At 44.7% G+C, this 18,491-nt stretch overlaps 1 protein-coding gene across 1 annotated transcript in view; it reads left to right on the top strand.

Moving 5' to 3' along the window:
• Positions 1 to 18,491, top strand: part of GRIN2B (glutamate ionotropic receptor NMDA type subunit 2B) — a 167,879-nt gene that overhangs the window by 51,615 nt on the left and 97,773 nt on the right. The window lies entirely within an intron of this gene.

The following is an 18,491-nucleotide window of genomic DNA, read 5'->3' as shown; positions in this document are numbered from 1 at the left end:
TGCAGAGAGATCTGGAGAACTAGAACTTAAAAAAGAGCTAGAGTCAACAACTCTGCTCAGCTCCTGCTTTATACTGGAAGCTTTTAAAGCCCTTGCATGTCTTAAGGATCCAGTTTACCTGAAAGAGGAGGACTTGTGCTATCACCCTGCTCATTGGCACCTTGTTGGGCATTGTCTGTAGGGTGTTTTGGGTCCCATTCTCTCTTGTGCACATTATGCAGAGAACCTAGGCATCTCCATCAGAATGGCAAGTTTTTCTAGATGGAAAAGGGCATTTAAAAATAGGGAAAACCTATTTGAATAAACATCTTCTTTTGATCCAGATTCAGATTTTCTTAAGAAACAGTGCTAAGATGCCTGTTTAAAGTCATAGAGGAAGCCTGTGGTGGAACAACCTCTAGAACAGCATTCTGATTACTACATCTTCCTTTTTGTCCCAGCTGGAGTTTTAGTGTGTCGCTAAGCAACCCAGATAATTAGAAACGGGAAGAGCTGGGGGAGGTGGTATCTGCAATTAGCCAGATGTCCCCTGACCTGCTCAGCTGTCATTCTCCAGTGTTTTACATATAAAATCGTTGGGCAGGTTGGTCCCGTTGTGGTAGGACAAGGGGAATCCAGGCAGTAGCCATCAGGAGAGGTGGCCACACAGAGCTCAGCATCTTTGTTCATTTGTCATGATGAATCATGGAATAGTGTAAATGTGATGGATTGGTTTGTGTGCTGTGACCCCGCGCTATCAACTGTATTTGGCAGATAGAGGCACTGGTGAACAAGAAAGCAGATTTTGCTTTGCCTGAAAGTTGGGGACTGAAAGAAAATTATATTCTTTGACCCATTATATTATCCATAATGCTATCTGCTATTTGTTCTTTGTCTCTATGATCCATTGGCATATTACCAGGTCTTAGCGCCTTTACTTCCTCTTCCCCATACTGGCTTTTTGCTGTCTGCAAGCCTTGGAACCACCAAAGGTGCCCAAAGCTTTTATCAGTTTCCTTCCCAGCTAGGCTTAGGGGTTAGGGATGTTTTCTGCTGCTTTTTTGAGTCATCCCGGGAATGATTAAGCAGGGAAATGATATTCAATATATACAAAGTTATCAGAAGTAACATCAAGGCAGGCTGTTGCTCTACCTTTCCAAATGAATAGGGATTACTGGGGGGAGCTGTATTGTGTCTTTTCAGTTATCTAGAAAACAAAATGTTGTCCCCTGCTATGTGATGCAGCATTCTGCAGAGACCTTCTGCTAATTAGTTCTGTTGACACTGTATTAGCCTGTGCATAACATCATACCCATATAGCTACGCTGCTTCGAGGACCCAACATAATCTCTGCATAGCACTTCTTTGTGTTGTATAGAAGTCGCCAGCTCAGAGACTCTTGAGTCTCTAGATATGACAGTACTGTTGTGCAGTGTAGATATGCCCTGAAGCCTAGGCACCCCACATGAAAGCAGTTCTTGTCACTTTTGAAGATATTAGCTTTCTTCTCACCTTCATGGCCCAAATCATGCTGTTCCTTCTCCCTTGTCTGCTCTGGGTACAGCATTCACAGGAATGATTGCAGATACGTGTAGATATACGCAACTTAGTTTGGGTACTGACATCAGTCTTGCTGAGAAGCAGAGTCAATTAGTCCATGCCAAGCTCCATTCTGCCACTGCCTAGATTGCTGCAGGCACCTGAGCTAGCTCAGAAATAATTACACTGTGTTGCAGTTGCTTCTGTGACCACAGTGCAAATATTCGCTTTGCGCCTCACACAGCGCTGGCCTATTCTCTGCCAGCCTGGGGTTCTGACCCCCCAAATGTTTGCACCCTGTCTGTACTTCCAAGTGAGGTGATTAAAAAGTGTGACTTCGGTGAGTTGGGTGCTTGGTTTTCTGTTTAAGTGACATTACTTGCGGACACCTTTTGATGTATAAAAGCTAGTGGTATCCAAAGTAAGCCATTGCTTTTACAAATCCAAAGGTTCAACAGAAATGTGATAGCCTCAAGCTCAGCCTCACAGCCTGGAGTCTAGGCAGGAGGAAAGGTAGAGGAGAGGAAGAAGAAGTGGAGAGAAGCAGACATGAAGATATGAGTTCACCTCACTGAACCAAAATCCACAGAGATTAATGGCTGTAATCTGTGTTCGTACCTCCAAGTCCCATTGAACTCGCTGGAATTTACTATGTGCTAAGCTTTAAACCTCTCCTGAAATGCTTTGTCTGTCTGGGGTATTACAGATTCTGCAGGCCTGGCTGCTTCATACCTTCCCTAACCCCCTCCACCTACTAAGATCCCACAGCACTTGTGCATTGTGCACAGCAGGCAGCAGCAATACCTGCATGTCTGGGACATGGTCTGGCTCTCTTTGGGCTGGACTGAAGGTTCTGGAAAACTAATTTTAGTCCTGCCCCGGACCCGGCAATACTATATTCAGCCATCTGCAACTTACAGTTCCCCCTCCGCATGCCTACACAGAATAGAGAAATGTATGTATGTGGGCTTGATGTCTGGGGAGACTGCAAAGTGTATGTGACCTCAGATAATACATCACCATGTAGCTGGTGTTTCAGAAACTCTTGAAGCTAATCCAAAGTGGTCCAATTTGCTTCAAATCCATAGCTGGGAGGCAGTGCGGTAAAGGAATTTTCCCATTTTATTATTCGGAGAGTGACACATCCAACTAAAAAAATGTGTAATTTAGTTCAGCTGGGGCACATTATACACTAAGACTGTGAATTAGTCATTTCCCAAGATCTGCCTTTGAACTCTGACCAGTTCTTACTTTTTTTTTTATTTCTGAAAGTGCAGTAGTTCTGAATGCAGCTAAAATCAAATGGTCTTGCTCAGTGTGGTCTCAGTTGGTGGTTGATCTGGGTGTATAATGGAGTAAGGAGGAAATGAACTGAATGTTGCTCAGATTTAGAAAGAAAGCTCAGTTTCTTCATGTCTTTCCCTCTTCTTACTTTGACACTCTTGTTCGGTTTTGCAAGTGCTTGTGCAAACAAAGTTTTGTTTGAAGTATGGCTGCAAGCACAAAAAGAAACAAGACGGACTGTTATCTAAATGCCATTTCTTGCCAATGTAGGTGTTTGGTCTGCATCTTCTCATATTAATAATGGTCTCATAGCAACTGTTTCTTGTTTGTCTTGAAACTGATTCTCCTTTGTGTTAGGCTGGAACTGCAGAAGTATGGTCACAACCATTGAACATTGCAGATTTTGTCCTAGAAATGAGCCCTCTGGTGAGATAACTCCACTAACTAGTAGGAAAATGATACTTTAAGAAAGGTTTGTTCTACAAGAATTCTTAGTTTTCTTTTTGAATGATTCTTGAGGAAGTTTTTCTCTAGTGAGGGATTTATCTCAATTTATGCTGATAATAGGCTTAGGTGAACATTTGGAGTCCAAATATCCAAACGCTGTTTTCCAGTTCAATTACACTCTTTAATTCTCATTTTATTTGTAATAATTACCTGTTCATTTATTCCTTCATTGTCACAGAAAGAAATCTGGTTGGAATATTCTAGTCTACCAAGTTAATAGTTATCTCAATGGCCGGTCTTCTCCTGGGCATCCAGCAAATCACTGTGCTCTCTGCTCCCTTCTACTGGATGAGAAGATTACAGAGGTTGGGAAGGAGTTTCTGACAGGGTTTTCCTCTGGAGAGGTGCTCAGATGTGGAGTTCTTCCCTCTTGGCCCTTCCAAGGAGAGTTACTAACCTTCTAGGCATTCTGCAAAGCTCATCTATTCTCCCTTCACCATGGCTGCTGAGGAGTGAGTGGGCAGAGGTGGATGTGTTTATAGGCAGCATTCTGCTTATTTCGTTATTTTAATTGATGGGACAGATTTCCTTGAGCTCGGGATTGGTGCTTCTCATTACATTTTTAAAATGGGAAGAAATAACTAAATGACAGGAGCATTCTTGGGAGTGGAATTCAGGGATGAGTCATGAGAAAAGAATATGATTTCTGGCACATATTTGAGGAATAAAAGCTCAGCTGTTATGTATCGATATTCACAGTTGTTGGGCTACATAAGCTGTATTTTTATTATAGCCTTCAGTGAGACCTGGGTTCTTCCTACTGGTTGTCATGGCTGCTTGTGAATGCTGGGCCATAACTACTAGTTTGTTGTTGTAGGGTTACTAATGAGTTCTCCACTGATTGGCTTTAATAGTCTCTCATTTAACACCAGGCTGCACACACCAGATTTCATTTTAATAAAAAGTGCAGTGAAGCATTTGCTTTGGAATGAAAATACAAATGTGGAATTATACTGCCTTTGCAAAGAAATACATTAAGAGGGGAACAAAGGTAGGTTCAATTCTGCACCTCAGATTCCTCAAATAGGAAAACAGCTGGCAAGCTAGCTCGGTGCATTGTTTGGACATGATACTTCCACTTTGGGGGAAATACTAACTTTCGTCTGGAGCTTTCTATGCCAATCAGTTAAGAAATGCAAAAGAGCCCTTGATGAATGGTTGGAAACTATTTTCCCTGGAACAGCCAGGGAAAGCTCTGTTCTCACATGGCCACATTCCCCTAGTGGAAACTAGGAATTGCTTGGGCTTAGGCAGCTGAACAGTGTGTCAGTGAGCAGAGAAAGTACTTGCAATAGGATTGTACAAATATATTGCTTCCCTGGAGACTCAAGACCATAGGGGCTATATGTATCCCTGGAAAGGTGCAGTGCCCCTTCAGGGTGTTGTGCCACCTTGATACCTGGGAGCAGCACCATGCCAATAGCATCCTGGACCTGCTTTCCTCATCATGGCAGCTGTCGCCTGCCACGTCAGACACAGGGATCATCATATGTCATTTGCAGGTACTGCCATGGAGCCACTGTGTGTTGTCTCCTAGCCGAGTGAGCCACACACCTTCACACAGCGCAGCAAGGGAATTGAGAGCAGGAACGCAGAAAGGACCATTTGTGTTGCCCTTTCTCTATTCATAGGACTGTTGAGTTAACCTTGTGCTAAGAGACAGGAGCACTGGCCAGCACTGAGGTCTCACTGGCTTCGGTGGGGCCGCATCTACCTGCTTGGCAGCTGGCTGGAAAGCCCTGCTCCAGCCCTTAAACCCAGCACTGCTCCAGCAGTGCGAGGCGCAGTGCTGGGACTTGATTCTTAACTCTATGGAGGAGGAGAGAGAAGGTATAAATGGGAGGAGGAGAGAGAAGGTATAAATGGCATGTTCCCATGGATGCAGAAATTGCCCTTTTCAGAAACTTGGAGGGTGAGGGAGCATATGTAACTTTTGACCTTTTGGAGCCTTTAAGCCGGTGTCTTGTTAGCAGCTTGTTATGTTCCCACTGGTTGGTGTGTCCGGCTGCCATCAGGCTGGTACTAGCTGGCAGCATGTGGCATGAGCGCTGCTGACAGATTAGAGATCCCTGCTGCTGAAATCTGCTTGTTCCTGTCACTGCTCCAGCAGCAGCTGGAGGCCAGGGCTGGCCTGCACCTCCCGCCTCCGTCGGGGTCTCTCTGCTTCCCCACCTCCGTTGTACATCGCCTCACTCTCTGCAGCTTGCATACTGCCATCGCTTTCTTTTTTTTCCCTCCCCGCCTTGCATTTCGTGTTGCATTTCATTTGCCTTGCGTGCCTTGCTTCCTGCCCGTGGTGGTTCAGTGCTGGTAAAAGGCACTGGGTTCATTACCCTGAGGCTACCGGTTAGTCACACCGCCTGCCCAGGAGGTGAGCAGTGGGTGAGGGGAGTGTTTATCCATGTGCCACCACATCTCAAGGGCAGTGTTGGCTTCGTCTCGCTCCTTTTTTTCTGTCCCCTGAAGGGGGATGCTGAGGGCAGCTTTGTAACGTGCTCTTGACCCAAACTTCCCCCATATGTGCGGGCTGCTAAGAGTGCCCAATGCAGAAGGGCACAATCTGTGCCTGGGTGTCCTCCTTGCTTTGTGCAGCCCTTAAGCAGTGCTGCCTGGGCAGTAGGAGGCACAACAGCCTTGCAGGAGAAGGTCTAACATCAAACCAGCTTGGTACGCTGGTAGGATGCTGCAGACCCCTAGCTTCTCAAAGGGAGTATACGATGGGGAGACAGCAAAAATGTTTGTTCCTCAGCAGGCACCACAGGATGCCTTGTTCCCGCAGAGCAGGGCTTTGTCTGAGGGGGAGAGGAGGCACTTGTTCTGTGTGGACAGCTGGATTTTTCATCCTCTTTGCAATTAAAATAGGATGGGAGGGTTCAAGTGAAGTGATAGGTTTTTGGCAAGGGTTATCTTTTGATTAGAGGACAGACCCTTTCATAAAGGCCTCCAAAATCCACCAACTGGGAATGAATTTTGGTATGCGCCATCAGTTTCCAGATGGGAAAATGTCCATGTTCTGCTTCCAGCCCTCTGAGACATCTCCTGCTCCGCAGCCAAGTCCAATTAGTGCTAATACCGTGGCAACTTCACTTGCTGGTGACAATATGCTTTAACTTGTGCATTCAGGCTCTCTCTGCTCTTCATGAAAAGCGAATCGAAATCCTTCCTCTGTGGTGGAGCTGAAGGAAGCAGTGCGAAACCGCAAACCCAGCTCTGGCTATGGTTTAGCGTCAGCTACAGTGGCACCTTCCCCTGATCACAAAACGCAGTTGGGGTCCTGTGGGTTTTAAAGTGCCCCAGGGAATTTGAAAACCTGCTTTAGGAGATCAGCGGAGGGAAGGTGAGAAATAGCCTCTTTCCTTCAGGGACTGGCTTGATGGGGCTGTGGATATTTTCTGATTTGCACACCTGCAAATCGATGATTAGCCATATGTGGTTTCATCACTAGAGCCTGTAAGGAACATGTGCATTTTTTTTCTTTCTGATAGAAACGTGGTTGTTTTTTTTTTTTTCCCCTCCCCTCAGACTTAATGTTCTTACTATCTTTCAAGTTTTTAAAAATAGGAACTGCCGCGTTGCTATGGCTCCCTGTGCAACTCTGGAGCAGCTTTCTCTTCTCTTCTCTGATGCAATTTGGGTTTGCGGTTTGACAAGACACCAGTCCAGCTCGCCGCCTAGTGGCTCCCTCCCCGGGGTGGGGAGGGGACCGCGACAGCGTTCACCGTTGACAGAAATTCATTAATAAAAGGGGGAAAAAAAAAAAAAATCATATGGCCTTTCTTGGCATTAACCCTGGCGCATCCGGGACAAGATATATGTGTTACATTCTGCAGTCTTAATGCCATTCCTGCGGTGTAACTTTCGATGGGATATTCTTTTCCCCTTTCTGTCCTACACCCTTGTGTGATGGAGCTGAGCCCTGTCAAACAGCTGGTCTGTTCCCCTCCAGAGGCACCTGCCGTTCAGTGGTCTTTGCCGTATATGCTTCGTCTAAGAAATCGTTGTGCGTGTTTCAAGCGAAACTCATGGTTAAGTGTGTTGCTGAATCGAGGCTTAGAGCACTCTTAACTAGGTACTGCTCATGAAATTCCTCTCAAAATCATTGCTTTAAGGGTGTACTTGAGTCTTGCATCCAAATTTTGGGAAAATGGGGATCTGCATACCTGTGGGGCAGCTGAATACTTATCTCGAAGGGACCAAACCAAACTGTGGCTTTGAACACCTGTTACCTGTGCAAAATCCAGACCTCCCTCTGCAGCTCACAGACCTCTCCACTGGCCTGTTTTCAAGTAGCTATAATTTTTAAAGTACATTTTGTTTCATGTTGCAAATTTTATTTTCATTCTCAGTCCAAAGGTGAACATTTTGGAAAAATCTGAGCAAAAAACCTGTTCATCCAATTTTGAATTATGAGAGTGTGAAATGAATGCATTTGTTCTGCTTTCAAATAATTATCCAGCAGTGGGGTTTCTGTTGGTGTGGACAAATAACTCAAAGCTAGCTTCACTTCAAACTTGAAAAATCACTTTGCAGTGTTAGACAAGGGATTCCTGCTTTGTTAAGGTTAGAAAATTTAATTTTGAATTAAATATGAACATTTGAAGGTGGTGTATGTTACCTTAGTGTAATTTTTTTTTGTATTGTACATTCACTGTGCACTATATTTCTTGAAGTATTTGAATGAAGATAATCTAGAAATGTGGTATTAAAATGCTTAAATGTGAGTGAAATAGTAACAAAGAAGATAGGAATGGCAGAGACCTGTGGGCTTGTCCAGTCCACTACCTGCTCTATCATTCCCGCAGCGTATTCTCTCCTGATTTAAGTAATAAAAATGTCCCTACTCAAGCCTGCAAGCACCTTAATATAAAATGAATATTAAAATCTAACCATAGTGCCCTTGAAATGATCAATCAGACTGAATGCTGCCAGCTGTCTTCCTACAAAGAAAGCTCTTTTCCACCCCTGTGGAGAGATTTCTGAGCTTGCTATATCACACTGAACAGGTCTCCACACCTGTCTTGACTGAGTAAAGACTGTAAGGTGATTAGAGCTCCCCTCTGCAGTAACGCACCATGAGAAACGCTTGAAAAGCAGATTTTGTGAACTTAGGGCTGGTCTTCGTTGAGGGTCTGGCGAGATGGCAGGTAATCAGATGAAGAGTTCGCCCACTGATGGTGTGGCCAGGGTGGAAGAGAACTGCCACACTGGACTGAAAACCCATGAATCTCTGTGGCCTGACAGTGGTTAAAAATGCACAAATGCTGACTTGACGCTGACTTTTTTGCTGGTTTTTGAAGCTGTATTAAAACGAGATGGAAATGAGTTTTCAGTGTCTTGCCCAGCGTTCTTTCCTGTATTATTAGTGTCACAAATGAAATCATTTTTCAGCAAGATGGCTACCTCCAGTAGCAGTGTCAGCATCTTACATTTATTTATGACAGGCTGTAGTATCTTTTATCTGCAATTCCAAAGCACTTTACAAAGTAGAAAGGGATGGCTTAATTCACCGCTAAAATTCAGCCATCTCTGGGGTGAAATAGAGCAACTGTTTAACAGCACATGGTATGAAGCAGAGATGAATACCGCACCTCACTAGAGGTGCATGAGGAATTTCAGCTGCCAGAATGAAATTGCTAGAGGTGGATTTTCACCAAGACATTGGGGCTGTTTAATAAGTGCAAGAGATTAGCAGCAGTGCCACATGTGCCTCTTGTGTGCCTGTGTGAAGCAGACAGCCAGCAGTTCCAGAAGTGGTTTCAGGAAGGAGGTTGGCAGCTTTTCCAGTGTGCAGACTTCACCAGATGATATCTGCTTTCAGAGACCTCCTTCATCACAAGCCCATGACATGTTTTGGGCAGATGTACCTTGATTCTATACTGATTATCTGCTTATTTCCCCTGGAAACTCAGCTCTGGGAAGAGGGAGATGTCCAACAAGGCTGCTGTGTACCTGCTGCTGGGTATAGACAAGTGATAATCAGAACTGGATGGGGAGCAAAAGAGTTGACTGCAATGGAGCTCTGGGATGATGCAGCCACATGAGTAACAGATGCCATAAATAAAAGATGGTCCCCCCAAAAGGATGGTTTTCATCACTTTCTTCCCCTTTAAAATAATGCGTCACTGGCAGATTAAGCCCTGTGAGTGACATGAGGTATCTCAAACACAGACTGCTGCAAGAAATGCTTTCCACCCTCTTCTCAAAGATGCTGATGCTGCCCTTCTGCATCTGAGTGGTGATGTGTGGCATGGTGAAAGCTTAGAAGAGCTGGTGCTTAAGCCATGATGAAATGCTCTCCAGCATCACCAAGGGACTGTGAAGACTTTGAGGTGCAAAGTACAGACACTTACAGCCTCTGAATAAATCTGAACATCTAGCAACTGCTCTTCAGTATGCCCAGTATTTATTTGTGTCAAATAGCTGTTCTGGGGGGGAGTGTGGGATGCTGGGCTTTCCAGCATTTGACTTGCCCAGATCCAGGAGGTGCAGCAGGACCGATCTTTCAGAGTTCTGCATGTTCTGCTGCCTTCATCTCAGTTTCCTTTTCCTTCTCTTCCCTTGCAGGCATGTAGTTGAGATACTGAGGGAGCCCTACTTGCAGATCTATTTTGGTTTTAATGTAGCTGTGAGGAGTAGAAGGTCTTGCTTTTTGCCAATGTGAGACTACTGGTCAGATGAAACAAGCACCTTGGAGATGGTGCCAAGTCACAGTTTCTGTGGTGGCAGTGGAAAGATGCTAGTTCTGGGAAAGGCCCCAGTTTGACTGGTTAGAGTGAGAAGTTTACTTAATTTACTGATTTGTATTTTTTTCTCCAAGCAATTTTTCATGGAAAGCTCAAGTTTGAATTGATGAAGGCACAAGCTTAGCAATGCTGTGAAATTGATTTAGGATAGTTTATTATAGTTCCGTGAAATTGCTTAACAAGAAAGTTTGGCAAAGCGAGGGAGCCAAATGAGAAGAGCATGGCACTCCCAGCAGTGGGTGGCACTGGAAGTACCATGTAAGCCAGTATGGAGGGTATGTAGTCATTCAGGGGTAGGATTAGCCGCAGGGGAGTGGAGAGCTGCTCAGGTGAGAGGCATCCATGACCTTCCATTGGGGATCAGGCTGGTTTGTGCTGTTGCTGGTTGCCTCCCTTTTTGCTACCCACTTCTGGATTCTCACAAAGCCCAGAGGAGGGATCCTACGTCTCGGTGCTGAGCTGCGGCAGCTCTGAAACCTTCGTCACAGCCATCAGTCGACAGCATGGAAGCAGGTCCCCAGAGAAAGGCACTGACAGAAAGACAGCAAAGGAGTGTGGGGATGCGGTGCAGAAGGAGGAGCACTTGGGGAAATAAAAAGCACCACTAGGCTTGGTTTTACGGTACTCGCTGTGAAGGGCGTGCAGGCTACTGCCGAGCTCGGCACACAGCTGGTTACCCAAGTGGGAGAGCTGTAGGTGGCACTGACCTTTATTCCTCCATGTGGTTTGTAGCTTACCTTTTCAGTTGCCACAAGTCAGAACAGCAGTGCTGAAAGCCAGAGAGCTGCATGGATGCTGTGACCTTGGCTGTGGCCGTTCTGCTGAAGCCAGGCAATGGGGACTCCTACGCCAGTGAATTCCCGCAGCCTTCTGTTGTCGCCTGAGAAGTCAAGGGAAAGCAGCCATATAAATTTGTCATATTTGTGACAGAGGCTCATGCTGGAAGTTTTTTTAAGCCTCAGAAAAGAAAGCTGTGTGGTAGCACCTAGGGGTCTCATTTGGAGACGGCTGAGTGAGAAATGGTCCTTGGTCCTTCTCCCCTCACCGTTATAGAAGAAGGGAGATGTGGGGCTGGTCAAGGAGACAAACGCTTTTGTGCCTGTGGCTATTTACTTAATCATTATGCCTCCAGGAGGGTGCTGCAGAAGACCACAAGCCCTCAGCACTCAGGGTGTTGAGGCTGCTCTCAGCATAGTAGTACCCTGGTGAGGTGCCAAGGAGCCAGTTCGGTACCACCAGGAAGCTATGGAACAAGTTCTTCTGCAGTGGCACATGTTGGTGGGGCTGTGAAAGATGGCAATAAACTGAGGGAGGTCTGTTTTACAGGAACGGCTCTCTGGTAACAGCTCACACCTTTACTGATGTAGACCTATGCCAAAAAGCTTGGTTTCCTAGTCAAGTCCTTAGGTCTCTTGGTTTTGCAATGTCTGCTGTGTATTTCACCACTAAAGATGCTGTTTCTTTATGTTCCTTCTTCAGACCAGGAATCAATTTTTTGCCCTCTTGTCTTGTTAGCAGGCATGGGAGTGGTGGGCTTGTTTTTCTGCTTGTGTGTGCAAGTGCGTGGCCAGTGCATGCAAGAGCAAATTTAGAATATATTCTTCTGCAGTATTCAGAATATGTTCTTCTGCAGTGCATCTAACCAAGGATATAAATGGTGGGTAGTCAAGTAGAGGAACTGATGATTGAACAAGTACTTAGATGTTTGAACTAATAATTTTTTGACTTCCTCCTCAACCCACTGATCCTAATGGGTTTCCCACTGTTTGCCTGAGAGAGCGCTGAGAAGGGTTGGGAGTGGGACTCTTGTGAGCTTGCCAGATCAACAGTAGTCTTTGCTAATTGACATTTCTCCTTTTTCAACATAATTTTGGGGCAGGCTTGCAGGAGTACATTGTGGAAGGAGAAAATAGGAGGGTTGCAGGGAGGCAATAACCCATAGGCAAAGCCCTAAGATTGCACTGACATATCCATGCCTCCACGCTCATGGTGATTTGCAAACAGCCAGGGATGAACCTACTGCTCTTGTTACCAGTCATGTCCCCTTCGTGTGTCTCTGTGTCCTTCCTTTGCTCCCATCCTCCGTCTTTCTCGTCCTTCCCTCAATCGGTGATTCTTTTCTACAGAAATATTAAATCTTGGTTTAAAACAGAAGAACCACCCCATTTTCCCCACCCCCTTTCTTTTCTTTCTTTCATCTTTTCTTCCCATGGAAGTGTTTGAAGTAGCACAAGTTCCTGAGAAAGGCAGTTTTTTTTCTCCCTTTGTGCTTTGGCTCTGTGTCCCTTCTTCATTATATCTTCCCTTTGTTATTTTGTTCTGCCTGCCTCATCTCTCTGTTTTCTTCCCATCTCTCAATCCTTCTTCAAGGCTCTTTCTTCATTAATATGTTAATTTCTAGCCCAGGAATGCTTCTTGTGGCTCACTGTTCACCAGGGAGAGCCAGAGGAGAGAGCGAGGAGAGAGGGAGGAAGGGAGAGAGGGAATAAGAAAAAGGAGGACAGTAATTTACAACAGGACAGGACAAGGAATGTCAGTGAAGGAAGAATCTTGCACTGACTGGTGTCATGATGCCAGGGAGAAGGGGATTATCCACATTTTGGACTGGGTTGGCCTTTTTGTATTGTTTTGATCTTTTCAACTTCTGAAACTTATTCTTAGTAGAAAAAAAAGTTCAAAATTAAAAAAGCCTAAAGTAGGTTTTTTTTTTAAGTAGTTCCTTTTTGATGATTTCCAAATTATTTTTCCCTGTGCATAGAATTTTTTTAAACACCAACCCCTACTCCCACCCTAATATGGTGCCTTCGTTTCATTTGTTTCAAACGTGTGGCCTGCATGGCCTTTACATAAGGCTTTAGGCACATTTTGCAGGATGAACAAAACCATACCAGAAGTTCTCTGAAGGGGGTTTTACCCCAGCTGAAGTTTCCAGAGTTTTTGTCTTCTTCAGGTGAGAAGTAGGGAATGGTTCAGCTTCTGTTCAGGTAAAGAGATATGGATAAAGACTACAAGACCACAGAAGCTGGATAGCAGTGAAAATGTTAGGGTATCTGGGGCTAGAAGGAGCCTGACAACTGCAAGCAGAGACAGGTGTGATGAGTCAAGGATATTCTTTCTGCCTCCCACCAGTACGGTTACTGTGTGGAGGGTCGCAAAGGAGCAAGTGATGGAGGCAGGGACCTCTGCAGCATGGACCAGATCCGGGAAGGATGCAGAAAGGCAATGCTCACACTATTGCAATTCTGCCCTGAAATCAGGAAACCTCTAAGTATTGTATCTGCTGCTTTATATCTAACATAGTGAGACCTCTGTCTATGCTTGGAGTTCTACAATCATGATTGCCCAAGCAAATAATTAACAATGCAGCAATGAAAGTAATCGCAGGGGAGCTGGCTGGGTGGGTGGCTGGAGGTGAGAAAGCAGGTCTGAGGAAGGGCGTGTGATAAAGGAGGGAGACAGGAAAAGACAGGCTCTAATACAGTGCTGCAAAACTGGTATGAGCTAGAAGCAAAATAACCAGGGAGGAAAACTCAGGGGGACTGCTGCAATGTTCTGTGAAGTCCAAGGCCCCCGAGCCAAGAGCCTTTCATGTATTACGTACACACAACTGTGTCAGATGAATATTATTTAGGTTGCAAAGGCAAGCACTTCAAATGGAAGAAAATGCCAGAATTAAGGCTGCATCTTAATTTGGCACTCTTGTGTCTATGCATTATAGAGCAATGGTTTCAAGACTGCATACTATCTTTCAACACAGGACCCGTGCCTGCTTCCATATGCAGGATGGGTGACATTTTCTGACTGAGCAGTGATTCGGTATTTTATTTTCTTCACCTGGTTTAATGTGTAGCCTTAAGCTTTGTATTGTGCCTGCTTTCACAGGCTGCTGAGAAGAGAGGATTCTTTGTCTCAAGGTGTTATCTGTGGCACACCTTAGGGCAGTGTCTCAGTACATCATGAAGTTCATGGATTTTCACCCTACTCCTGTGAGATGAGAGGACACAAGCTGCTTTATGTAAATCCATTGTATAGGTGGAGAACTGAGGTGCAGCAAGATTAAGGTCAAAAATGTCTATTAATTTTTCATGGCCCATCTGAGACACCTAGAATCTCGTTATTCAAAGTACTGATCATTACAGAACACTTTCTATGTTCAGAGCAAATTTCTCTTTGACTTCAACTCAGCAATTCCTCGAATTGCCCCCCACCAAATCTTAACTAGGACTGAACACCATTTTTCATTGATTTGTTTTTTTAAAATGCAAAAATGGAGACTTGGTGACATGCAAGTTATATGGGCTGTTTGTTTTTATCCTGTTTAATTGTTTGTTTTACAGAAATCATCTTGAACCCAGGAGAAAAAGAAAACAGTCTCCAAACTGTTTCCCTTTTTAAATTTTAATTTGATTTATTTATTTTGATATATTTTAGATGAAACATTTAATTTCTTATTCAAATTAGTTTATCATTTCAATACGTCTCTTCCTTTTATTCAAAAATGATGTTTGAAAATGTTCAGATTCAAAAGAGGGTGGGCTGAACTATATGTTTTGTTTCAACAAAGTCAAAACTTTATACTTACTGTTTTGCCAAAATTGGGCTCTCAATACAGTACTTATTTTTGTTTGGAATTGCCACCACACCAAAAAAGGGAGCCAGAGGGTTTGTCCGGCTTTTATCAGGCATCCAGAAAAAGAGGCGCACAGATTTAATGACCGCTTGCAAAGAATCTGGTTTAAGAGGTTTTACTGGCATCACCATGACCCTTGTGCAGAGGTAGGGACGAATCCAGCCTTGCAGTACAACTTTCAGTTGGCTTAGCCATATAATTGTCTTGTTTATCCCAGCCATTCTCTGCCTCTCCCTTGATTACTGCCCACTTTCCAAACAGCTAAGTTTGATTCCTAGTTCAATCCATCTGGTGCACTGAATGAGAGAGGGGTCCTGCAAGAAAAATTGTCGTTGATTATGTCATTCAGGACTGATTCATAGTGGTTATGCAAAAAGGGCTGCATTCAGGTTGCCTGAACAACTGTAATGCTGATGTTTCCCCATTTTGCAGTGCTTGACTTTGTATAATGAATAAGCCCAGACTTTGGCAAAGTGCATGGTTTAGAGGCCACAGACTTTTCAGCTTTTCTCTCCACCACTGATCTCTTTTTTTTTTTTTTTTTTGTCTCCTTCACCTTGCCTTTTCTCTTCTGTCCTTCTGGCTCCTTGTCCCAGTCCGGTTCTTACGTAGCAAAGCTAAGATCTCCCTCACAGATGTCTCATCTAAGCTCTAGACCCTGGGTCTAGAAAAATCCAGCTTCCACTTCTGGACTCTGTGCCCCTTGTTTTCATCCATTTCCACTTATCTCATATTCTCGCTCCTTGTCCCATCTGTCATCCCCTCCCCTTAGCCCCAACAAGTCCCAGTCTCTTTGCCCAAATGATCCAGGTGTCACACCTCCCAGTTTTCTTCTCCCATGCAGCATTTCAGCCCCATACTTCTCCCAATGTCCCAAGTCAATGTATCCTGATCACCTTCCTGGCTCTTTCCCACTACTTTGGAATTAGCCAGCCTCCTCTTTCAGCTATCCCTGTGTGTGGGGAGCAGGCAGGATCAGGGGAGATGCAAACCCAAGAGGTGCAGTCCTCCTTCTCTTGCTTCCCTGGTCCAGGGGTAGACCTTCCTAAGGCTCTGTTGAACAAGTGTAAATTGCAGTTTTTCCAAAGGCTTATGACCTGTCTAGGTTTTCACAAGTATGGCAAAAATCAGCATGTGACATGAAAGGAACCTTTTCTTTCCCCTCTCATCAAAACTCAAATCCCTTGAAAGCAGAGAACTTGCTGGAGCTTTTTAAAAAGGTCAGTATTTTTTTCTTAATGTTGGTAAAATAGCTTCTTTCCTCTAGCCGGTTTTTGGAAATGGACGGACTACTTTTCCTTCAGTTTTCCTCAAATATCAAACGTGGGATAAGCATCTGATATGGAAAATTTAAATCTGAAAGATAAAATTGGGCATAGCTAGAGGAATCTGTAAGGAAGGCTTTACGGTAGGAAGCAGAGGGCAGCCTGAAGAGACAGCAGTACCAGCCCCAGCAATGCAGATCTCACCTCTGTCTGTGGGCTTCCTGGAGCATTTTTAGGAGGTCAAGGAAGGTCTGCTCACTGGCTGAACACGTCCTTGCAGGGGCTTAAACCTGGGGCTCAGTAAGCAAGCAGAGGAACAATTTGTTGTATTTCAGTTTGAATTAAAAACAAGGTTTCTTAAAAAAAGAAGTGCCTACCCCAGGCTTTCAGCACCTTTAATACTCATTTAAAAATGCATGTCACACAATGAAAGAAAATCAGTGCCAGTCCCCAGCGTGGAACTAAAACCAACCAGCCAAGCAGTTAGAACAAACAAGCGAAAGAGTGGAAAAAATCCAGTCCTCCACAGGCTGTCTTTCTCTTTCTTCTCCTTCTCTCCCTCCCTCCTTACTTCAGCCATGGGTGTTTGGCTACAGGGCTGTATTTGGCAGTCCTGCCTTCACCAAAGCACGTTAACCCATGCAGCTCATGAATCGTACCCAAACATGGGAAGCCTTGACAAGAAGAAAACAATGCCAGAGTTACTGTTTTTCCTCACTTTTTGTACAAAACCTCTAGGAGCCCAGTGGCACAGTGGGGTTACAGGCTCCAGCTGAGAGCTCTGGCTATGTGCTACATAGTGTGGGAGACTGGAAGAGGGGACAAGTTTGGGGTCAGGATACTGAGAGAGATTTGGCAATTTGTTTTAACAGCCAATTGTCTTCTGATACTTGGTGCATCCTCCCTTGGCCTCTCCTTGGAGAAAGCCCAGTTGAAAGCATCACTTCTGTGGACTCCAGGACAGGCATTCTCTGCTCTGAGAGGGGATTTTGGAAACAGAAGCCCTGTGGCTCTGGGGAAGCGGTAGCACAGCCTTGAACCTCACCGCTAGCATTGACTAAATATTCCTGCCTACTAATGGCAATGTGGTGGGACTTGTGAGATGAACAAGGTATCTCAGTCTGGTTCAGAGCTGACATTATCCCTGTCCTAAGCCAGTCCCCTTCTCAGATAGTTCCTGTGAGTTGTCCACAGCAGAAAGGGCAGGGGCTTGAGCAGGGCTGAATTATGAGCTGCCTTCTCCTGGCAGGTAAGTGATCCTTTCCAGCTGGCATTCAGCAGACAGCGGAGGGAACTTCCCCGGCTGCTGCCCACTTTATACCTTTCTCAGGGATAAATAAAAATCTCCAGGGCTATTATGATGCCTCCTCACACGAGCCTGAAATGTACTGAGTATAGATTGAAGAAAAAGAGGAAACAGGAAAAAACATCAGCATCTCAAATGATGTGCAAGAGGGCTGGTGCCTGTGGCACTGCATGTATTCAATTTCAGCGTGCCTGTATTTACTTCTGTTTCCCCTCTCTGAAAAGGCAACCTTCAGGCACTTCGCTAAATGGATTGAAAGGTTTGTCTGGTTTTAATGATGCTTCTGAAAGAGCCTGTGTGTTATTCCTCCACTCAAATACTTCTGAGAGATTTTGCAATGCCTCTTGGTAAATCAGAACATTATGAGTACCTTGGCATTTAGTGGGTAGGCAATGTTCTGTTCTGGGACTACTTTAGGAGGAGTGACTGGGGTTAATAAGCTAATGTTTTCTAGGAGAGGATATCCTAATCTGGGAGAGTATGGGAACAATCAGCAGATTAATTAAGATGTGTGTAATGGAGTGGTATGAACATTTAACTATAGCAATCAGATGAATTGGAAGCACAATTTCTGTCTCAGGTGGGATCCTTTAGGGACATAGAATCTATTTGCCCCATGAAGTACAATTCCCTGTACACTTTTACAGCAAACCTGTCTTAGTGGAGACAGACTCAGGCTCTACCCTTAATTATCGTGGTATAAATCTGTAACACGAGAGTGTCCAAAATGAGGAAGACTGAATGCTGCAGAAGAACTGGGCAGCAGAGGAAAACTGAGTGGAGTCATGGCAGTTTACCTGCATAGCTGAGAGAAAATCTGGCTCTATGGCTTTAGCAGTGAAGAGGGGAACTCAGTGACCTGGCATAAGTAAAGGATGTAGTTCTGGTTCCTCAGCATGACAGTTATGAACCAGCATCCAGGGAAAAAGAGTTGGAGCTTTTTTTTTTTTTGTCACATTCCTGAGTGGCCTGGGCTACATTCCAGTGGAGAAGGATGGAAGAGCTTGTGGGAGAAAAGATTTATTTGGTTCCACTGACTGGTATCATTTATGCACACAAAATGCTTGGATTAGGGAAGAAATCCTACTTGGTACTTCTGTGACCTCAAGGAGCAACCGCTGTAGGGGTGGCACACGTATTTCATTATCAGTACAGTTACATCTATCCTTAGCAGGCTGGAGCTGGCACTATACCGCACTGTGAGGGTACTCTGCTTGGATACCACAGACTCAGGCTTC

Source organism: Ciconia boyciana, chromosome 1 (assembly GCF_034638445.1).
Source record: "Ciconia boyciana chromosome 1, ASM3463844v1, whole genome shotgun sequence".
NCBI lineage: Eukaryota > Metazoa > Chordata > Aves > Ciconiiformes > Ciconiidae > Ciconia > Ciconia boyciana.
The sequence above is the reverse complement of the archived record's forward strand: the minus strand, read 5'-3'. Positions and strand labels throughout refer to the sequence as shown.